Source organism: Portunus trituberculatus, chromosome 2 (genome assembly GCF_017591435.1).
Source record: "Portunus trituberculatus isolate SZX2019 chromosome 2, ASM1759143v1, whole genome shotgun sequence".
NCBI lineage: Eukaryota > Metazoa > Arthropoda > Malacostraca > Decapoda > Portunidae > Portunus > Portunus trituberculatus.
This window is the reverse complement of record NC_059256.1, coordinates 12,681,811-12,690,972: the sequence shown is the minus strand read 5'-3', so window position 1 is coordinate 12,690,972 and position 9,162 is coordinate 12,681,811. Positions and strand designations below refer to the sequence as shown.

At 43.4% G+C, this 9,162-nt stretch overlaps 1 long non-coding RNA gene across 1 annotated transcript; it reads left to right on the top strand.

Annotated features, from left to right (window-relative positions):
* Positions 1-4,757: 4,757 nt before the first annotated feature.
* LOC123506067 lies at positions 4,758-7,265 on the top strand. Its single transcript, XR_006675336.1, has 3 exons — positions 4,758-5,170; positions 5,518-5,629; positions 6,922-7,265. It is a non-coding gene; the product is annotated as an uncharacterized LOC123506067 (long non-coding RNA).
* Positions 7,266-9,162: the final 1,897 nt, after the last annotated feature.

The window sequence follows — 9,162 nt, the reverse complement described above, 5'->3', positions numbered from 1 at the left end:
GAAAGGAAACAATAAATAATTGATAAAAATTAATACAAATAATTATTGTACGGATGACGGGTGAAGAGGATGGGAGGAGGACAAGGGTGGGGACTGCGGATGAAGGGTGTGAGTCCGTTGGTCAAAATTTCCCTAGATTTTGGAACATTTTGAATTTTCTTCCCTGTTTCCCTGTTGAGACCTAAATTTCCTAAAACAGGGAAATCTCCCTGCATGTGACAGCTCTGCTGGGCGCGGCGAAGCGATTTCTCAGTCAGTGCTTCCCTGAGTTCATGAAATCTTACCCTAGATTTTTATCGATTTTACCCTAGATTCGAGTGTTTTACCCTAGATTGTCGATGTTGCCAATTGTTGATTAATACACTCTTATCATACATAAGTTTAAATATTGCCCCTCCACCCCAACAACACACACAGGACTACACACTACAGCCACTACTGCGGCTGCTCTGTGTGGACTCGTCCTCGCAAGTGACTGACTGTGTGTGTGAACTGTGATCTAACCGTCCGAAGGTCCAAAACGTGTACGCGTAGTAGACGAGTGAGTGGAGACTGGGGAGAAAGGGAATGGGGTGGGGGGGTGAAGGGATGATACAAGTCACGGGGATGATTGTGTACATGAAAGAGAACCAGCCTGCCACCAGATTGGCACCATTCCAAGCACACCCATCCATAGAGCGGCAGATTACCCTAAAATGACCCTAGTTTCTACATTATCCTAAACACTACCCTAAGAAGGGTCCAATTACCCTAGTTTAGGGTATTTTATCCTAAAATGGAAGCACTGCGATTTGTCAGCGGGGGGTTCCCAACATTGAGCCTTGTCAGGTGAGGGAGCAGTTATTATTATTTGTAAGCTCTACGCAGGGCTTCTTTGTGGAATGAGAGCAGTAATGACTATTAATATGGTGTTTTTTGTAAATATTTTGGGTTCATTAATTTTGGTCTTTGTAGTTATTTCCTGATTCGTAAATGGTGTGTGTGTGTGTGTGTGTGTGTCTCTCTCTCTCTCTCTCGTGTGTATGTGTGTGTTGAAATACATTGTTGTATAAGTGCTTTTGAATGGTTGTCTGACTCCCAGCTCCTCCCTTACAAGCCTCCCCCTCACCCACCCCTGTATCAATCAGACAGTGAAATTCATCGCTTGTATGTGCACTGAAAGTGACAACGGAACTCACACAACAACCTCCAACCACGCAGCAGCATCACGGCCTGACCAAGTGGTACAACTTGAAGCGCGGCTATGGTTTCATCAGGGATTTGAGTACAAAAACTGACGTTTTTGTACACTTCTCCGGCCTAAATCGGTCTTCCTCGAGAGGGTGATAAGGTTCTCTTCACCGTCTACAAGGGAGACAAAGGACCTGAGGCTCGAGATGTGGCGAGGAATGGCAATAACACCAAGGCACGTGCTTCAGGCCAAAAGCCTCCTCCTCTCAGGACATGGGAAATGGAAGCAAAGATATCAGCTTGCATTTGCATAGCAAAAGTCCTTGCTGGCAATAACAACCGTCGCCTGCAAGTTCTCATCCCAATGTTCCTCAAGTACAATAGTCTACCTACTATCAAGATCCCACATCAAAACCGTTGAAGAGTCACCAGCCGCTTCGCCGAGACAACGATCAACCTTGCCACGAAGACCGGGTGGAAGAGGCTGCGATCATCGTCGAAGATGAAGAAGACGTAATAGTAGATGTGGAAAGCAGTGACTCAGAACCGCCACTCCCCATTGCCGTGCCTCCATCAACAACCAAGGCTGGAAAAAACAGAAGAAAGAGAAATCTACCCCCACGAAGCCGGACGATTCCTCTGAACACATCCAAGTGGACACCGCGGCGAGCGAGACCCAATCACCGCTGTGGCATGAAGTGTCCCACCCAACGAGTATAATAAATACTATGAGAGGAAAGCTCGCTAGTGTTCAAGAGTAACTACTGAGGCGTGCGCCTTGTGGTTGCCGGTTAGCTTATTTCACACCAACGCCACCTATGACCGTAAGCAAACAAGTCTCAGACCGCGTGCTTTGAAACTCGTCTCAGTGCTACCACTGCCTGGTTGTGGTATTTCATATCGTATGGTTGGTTATCTGAACTACTGATTGTTACTGATTGATGATTCATTTGTACCAGTTAGCATTAAATTGTATAATTATTCTGTCCATGCAAAAAGGTAAAGTTATTGCTTCCATTGTGATTTCGATTCTGCTGCAGGATAAATTTACAGCATGGTGGTTTTAAAGTGTGTAGTGTATAGAGTTTTAGTCATTGACTTGCACACTCTTGCAAGTCCAGTAAGGCAAACAATCAACATGTTACTACCTGTTCAGACGAGGCGTTTTCCAACGCGCGTTAGCAAACGCGGCGTTAGGAAACTACCATTCACACGAGGCGTTTTCAAACGCGGCGTCAACGCGACGCTTGTGTTTGTGCGTGCGTATAATATGTGTGAGCCAAACAATGCAGAGAGCAACAGACAGTAGTTCCAACCAGGATGGATGTGGAAGAGGCAGCATGTGCTTGGGTCTTGTTGCATCGCCGTTTGAAGCGGCGCAAGCGGCGAGGAAGAAGACATTGGATTCATCCAGTTTTACAAGACAGACTCACCCATGGCATGTTTGCAACCTTGTACCCGAGTTCAAGAGAACATGAAGCCAAGTTTTTCTACTCATTTAGAATGTCAGTGAAATCATTCCATGACCTGCTTGGACTTATCCAGGAAGAAATAAATATCTTCAACCAACAAGCTGTGTGCGTGTCGCGTGATTGAAAGCTTCCTCCAAGTGGAATATCCTAGACCTAGGGGTTGCCATAGTAACGCACATTCTCTCTCCTCATTGGTAGCAGCTCAGCCAACTAGAGAGCGTGCTGCTTTCAAAACGCGGCTTTTACCGCTGTGTGTAAACGCTGCCTGCCGTTAGCAAGGGACTCCGACGTTAACGCTGCGTCAGGCAAAACGCCGCTTCACGTGTGAACGGTTCCATAGACCAGAGGTTCCCAAACTTTACCATGCTAAGGACCCCCCAGATATTTAAGTCCCATCCGAGGACCCCCAGCCAATCAGAAGTTACTATTACCATACCAAGGTACCCATTATATGATTACAATGCAGTAAATTTACTATTTGCATATTCCTACACGAAGAAAGTCTTAAAATAAACATTTGAAATATTTTCAAAAAAGTCTGACGACACATGGCGCAATCGCTGAATTTTAAGTGCTTAAGTGTTTTGTTTAAGTGTTAGTGAGAAGAAGAAAAACAAAAGGGAAGTTATTTGTGATCAATTCAAGTAGTGAGTCATTTTTTATATAATTAATTCCATACTTAAGATTACTTAAAGATAATAATACTACTTATAATTTCCTTTCTAGACTTAAATCATTCCTACATATTTGAGCATTACACTACGTCGTAATAAATTCAAATTAACCCTTAAACCTCGGGGACTTTAAGACTTTTCACTCGCGCTAACTCGGGAGGTTTGGCGAGAAACACACAAAATAGCTTGTATTCACATACTGATTATACTAGGAAATTCAATAAAGAGTGAGTACAAATGATATTATGTCCACAACCGACTCTTCCTCTTTGCAATGCAAAAAAACCAGAAGCATCTAGATGCTATGGTTACCAAAATATCACAGGTTGAATGAGGTGCTATCATCGGTGTGCGTGGCGATCGGCTGCGCCGGCACCTGGCTAAAGTGAAAGAAAACGGGTACCTTCTATCCTCTCTCCTAAGGTTGGCGGGAGAAGTAGCGGACCCCCTAGGACCTTCTCAGGGACCCCCAGGGGTCCGGGGACCCCAGTTTGGGAACCACTGCTGGCATAGACTATCAGTGACTTTGCTAACGCCTCGTTAGCTAACGCGCGTTGGAAACGCCTCGTCTGAACAGGCCCTATTGCCCCCAACGTCCTTCAATTACAGACCAATACTTCAACACTTGCTCCTCCCAAAACTGTGTCCTTGATATCATTCCCCACACCTTTTCTTGACATTTTCATTAAATTCCTTTCTGAAAACAGGACGTACAATTTTCTGTTTATTTCCTCCTTCCCTTTAACACGTATTCAGAAACGCTTTGCTCCCTCACGACGACTATTTCTAAAGGCTTTAGTTGAAGACACTCATGTTTTTAGGAGTATTTCTTTTATGGTTCTGGTGATAGATTAGCCTCCTTCTTCCTCCTTCTCTTTTTCTCTGCTCTCTAACACTTTCCCTTCCTGTCGCTCGTCCTACTTTCCTCTTCCTTGTCCTGCCAGGTTTGTTGAGCGAGCGGTGCAGCGTCTGTTTGCCTATGATTAACTTCCAATGAGGCTCCACTGACTATTTTTGGCCACTGTAATGAAACTGAAATATTCCCTCTTGAAGAGACAGCCGACGAAGCACGGAATGCCCACAACAATCCAGTACATCAAGGCGGATCTAGAAAAACTTGTCCATCAGATCAGATCAGATATAACTCGCTTGTTTGGGTTTCATGGGAGAAGGACCTCATCACTCATCACACGGGTGACGTCACTGTCCGCTGCCACGCACACAGAAACCATCGCTCACTTCATTTTTTCTTTTTTTTTACGGTAAGGCCTATAGTGCCTGTAGACTCACTTGAAGAGTATATGGGAAGCGTTGTTCAGCTTCCGCCCATTAGTGGCGCAGGCAATTTTATATAAAGTGGTACCCATATTAGGGCCCATATCACCAGCCAACTTCATCTTGCGTGTAACCACCTGGAACCTGGGTATCATGGTGACATGTAGGTAACTTTAAACCACTCGACAAATGGCAAAGTGTTTTAAGGCTGTACGTGGTGGGATTCGAACCTACGCGTGGACATCTGCCCGATCCCACGCTCACTATGCTACCGCCTCCCTTCAGTGTCCTTGTCTCCACACACCCCTTGTCATCCTGCACCCACACCTTGCTGTCTTTCACCCTTCACCCTTCATGCTCCACGCTTCACTCTTCACCAGTCACCCTGCCCATCCTGCTGGCGGCGTGTCATCCTGCACCCACACCTTGCTGTTCTTTACTCTCTACCCTTCACCCTTCACTCTGGCCATCCTGCTGGCGGCGGCGGGTCTTGGATTAGGGACGGCCACCTGCTAACTCTTAAATGGCAAGATTTGTCTCACTTTGAGATTTGTCAGAATAGAGACTAATACACTCTAAGTGAGTACTTTTCCAGGTGAATAGTGCACACTGATAATGCTGAATGACTGGGCAACACAATATTAGATTAACCTTGTTTACAGTGTGAATATAACTACCAGATGTTAAAGACTGTAGCTCTGGTTTCAAGAGATATATCACGATGAAGAATTTCCAGTGTCTTACTAAGACGCCCTTAAATTAAATCACTTATATCTGATTATACAACACCATACGGCTTCATAGTTAAGCACAGGTTGGCTTGTGTGATCCGGAGTTCCCCAGTGACATCTGGTGGCCGCTCAATTCACCATCAGGTCCGGCAGTTGCCAGATGTGAAGGTTCAACCAGTACGACTCCCATTCCAGAGGCGGGTGAGAGCGACCTGGTGGTGTTGAGGCACGAAATAACACCAAACTGGCCGGACGGATCCACTGAAGTCAAGGGAATCACACTGGTCGAATACGGAAATCCCAACGGGTGAGTGTGAGAGAGTGTGAAAGTGAGTGAGAGTGAGAGGGGAGTGGGTAGGTGACGGATTAGAGAGGGAAAAGTTTAGGATTGAGAGAGAGAGAGAGAGAGAGAGAAAGAGAGAGAGAAACACACACTCTCTCTCTCTCTCTCTCTCTCTCTCTCTCTCAAAACACACTCAAACACGCAAAAGCACATCAAAACACATATAAACACTCCAAATACATCTCTAAACACTCAAACAAGTAAAAACGCACCCAAACACACTCAAAACACTCAAACACACCCAAATACAATCAACACACTCAAACGCACTCCAAACACACCCAAAACACAATCGAGACACTTAAACATACTCAATATACATGAAACCACACTCAAAACACACCCAAGCATACTCAAACACACTCAAAACAACAAACACACTCAATTACACAAAATACACCAAAACACATCCAAACACACACAAAACATCATCAAAATATACAAACACACTAAGATTACCTCCAAACACACTCGAAACACACTCAAAATACACTCAAAACACACAAAATACCCACACACAAAACACAAACATACAAACACACTCAAACATCCAAACACACTCAAAACAAAGAACACACAAACACATCTCTAATCACCCAAACACACTCAAAGCACACAAAAACGCATTCAAACACTCAAAACATCCAAACACACTCAACACACCAAAAACACACTCAAAACACACACAAAAACACACCAAAACACATCTCTAATCACCCAAACACACTCAAAGCACACAAAAACGCATTCAAACACGTCAAAACATCCAAACACACTCCAGACACACCCAAAACACACTCAAACACACACAAACAAAAAAACACACCAAAACACATCTCTAATCACCCAAACACACTCAAAGCACACAAAAACGCATTCAAACACGTCAAAACATCCAAACACACTCAGACACACCCAAACACACTCAAACACACACAAACAAAACACACAAACACATCTCTAATCACCCAAACACACTCAAACACACAAAACACATTCAAACACTCAAAACACACACACAAACACACTCAAACACACAAAAACACACACAAAACACCAAACACACAAACAACAAAACACACTAAAACACACTCAAAATACACACAAAACACACTCTTCAAACACTCAAAACACCATCAAAACACTCAAATCACCATCAAAATAGCCAAACATACCCAAACACACTCCAACACGCTCAAATATACATCCAAACCTCCAATTTTCCTAATCCAAACACTTTTTCCCTTTCCCCACAGAGGTACAGCGCCACAGAGGTACAGCGGGTGTTCCAGCGGCGATGTGTACGAAGATGGTGCTCTGAGGGGATCCAAACGCGTATTACCGCTCAAACGCGACATGTACTGTACCACCAAACAGTGCTGGCTCGCGTGAGGCAGGAAGGCATCCAGGCCAATACCACATCCACCTTTGTGTGATTCCGTGTTTGGAAGTGTGTTTGTGAGCGTGTTTGGAGGAATAAATTGTGTGTTTAGGTGTGTTTGGAGGACAAAAATGTCTGTTTGGGGTGTGTTTTGTAAGTGTGTTTGGGTGTGTTTTGAGAGTGTTTGTAGGAAAAATTGTGTTTGGGTGTGTTTTGAGTGTGTTTGGGTGTGTTTAGAGGAAAAATTTGTGTTTGGGTGTGTTTAGAAGGAAAAAAATGTCTGTTTGGGTGTGTCTTGTAAGTGTGTTTGGGTGTGTTTTGAGAGTGTTTGTAGGAAAAATTGTGTTTGGGTGTGTTTAGAGGTAAAATTTGTGTTTGGGTGTGTTTAGAAGAAAAAATGTTTGTTTGGGTGTGTTTGAGTGTGTTTGGTGTGTTTGAAGTGTTTGTAGGAAAAATTGTGTTTGGGTGTGTTTTGAGTGTGTTTGGGTGTGTTTGGAGGAAAAATATTGTGTTTGGGTGTGTTTAGAAGGAAAAAATGTCTGTTTGGGTGTGTCTTGTAAGTGTGTTTGGGTGTGTTTTGAGAGTGTTTGTAGGAAAAATTGTGTTTGGGTGTGTTTTGAGTGTGTTTGGGTGTATTTGGAGGAAAAATGTTGTGTGTTTAGGTGTGTTTGGAGGACAAAAATGTTTGTTTGGGTGTGTCTTGTAAGTGTGTTTGGGTGTGTTTTAAGAGTGTTTGTAGGAAAAATTGTGTTTGTGTGTGTTTTGAGTGTGTTTGGGTGTGTTTAGAGGAGTGTGTGAGTGTTTGGAAGTGTGTTTGACTGCGTTTGGGTGTGTTTTGAGTGTGTTGGAGGAAAAAAAATGTGTTTTGAGTATGTTTGGGTGTGCTTGGAGGTGTTTTAAGTGTGTTTGGTGGTGTTAGAGTGTGTTTGTGCAGAAAAACACACTACTACTACTACTACTACTACTACTACTACTACTACTACTACTACTACTACTACTACTACTACTACTACTACTACTACTACTACTACTACTACTACTACTACTACTACTACTACTACTACTACTACTACTACTACTACTACTACTACTATTATTATTATTATTATTATTATTATTATTACTACTACTACTACTACTACTACTACTACTACTACTACTACTACTATTACTACTCTATTATTATTATTATTCTCTCTCTCTCTCTCTCTCTCTCTCTCTCTCTCTCTCTCTCTCTCTCTCTCTCTCTCTGTGTGTGTGTGTGTGTGTGTGTGTGTGTGTGTGTGTGTGTGTGTGTGTGAGCGTGTGTGTGGTCATCATCATCATCATCATCATCATCATCATCATCATCATCATCATCATCATCATCATCATCATCATCATCATCATCATCATCATCATCATCATCATCATCATCATCATGTGTGAGCCTGGCAGTGTCCTGAGCGGGAGCGAAATAAAGCAATATTTGTCCGTGTTGGCGTTTGTTTGACTTGGTTTGGTCATTCATTTGTCATTTTGTCCTTGGCTGAGTGAGAGGAGAGACGAAAGGCTGACTGGGAGAAGCGAAGGAGATGAAGGGGAAGGGAGAGAGAGGAAGGAGAGAAAGGAGAGGTAAGGACGAGAAGACCGAACAACGCGAATAAAGACACCACCAACATGACGAAAGGGAATAAACAAAGCAAACAAGCCAAAATTTAAATCCGTAAAAAAATAAACGAAATTACGAGAATATCAACAATAAACTAAGGGAACATAGATGAATAAAACGTAATAATGACAGAGAGAGAGAGAGAGAGAGAGAGAGAGAAGACGCGAAAATAAATTCCCGTGAAGATGAAATACGCGAAAATAAATTCTAGTGAAGATATGAATGAGCGAATGAGTGAATGGTACTTAATGGTAGTTAGCTCGGTAAGCAGCGGCCGCTCAACACCCAGACTTATGATATGCTGTTGCCGGGCACTGTGTGAAGACGTCTTAGGGGCGAGAATTGTGGACAGCGAAACATAAGAGAGGGTGTTGTGCTGGTGAGGAAGGATTTGAAGGAGCGAATGAGCGAATGGTGCTTAGTGGTAGTTGGCTTATTAATCTCCACTGTATATTCAACACCCAG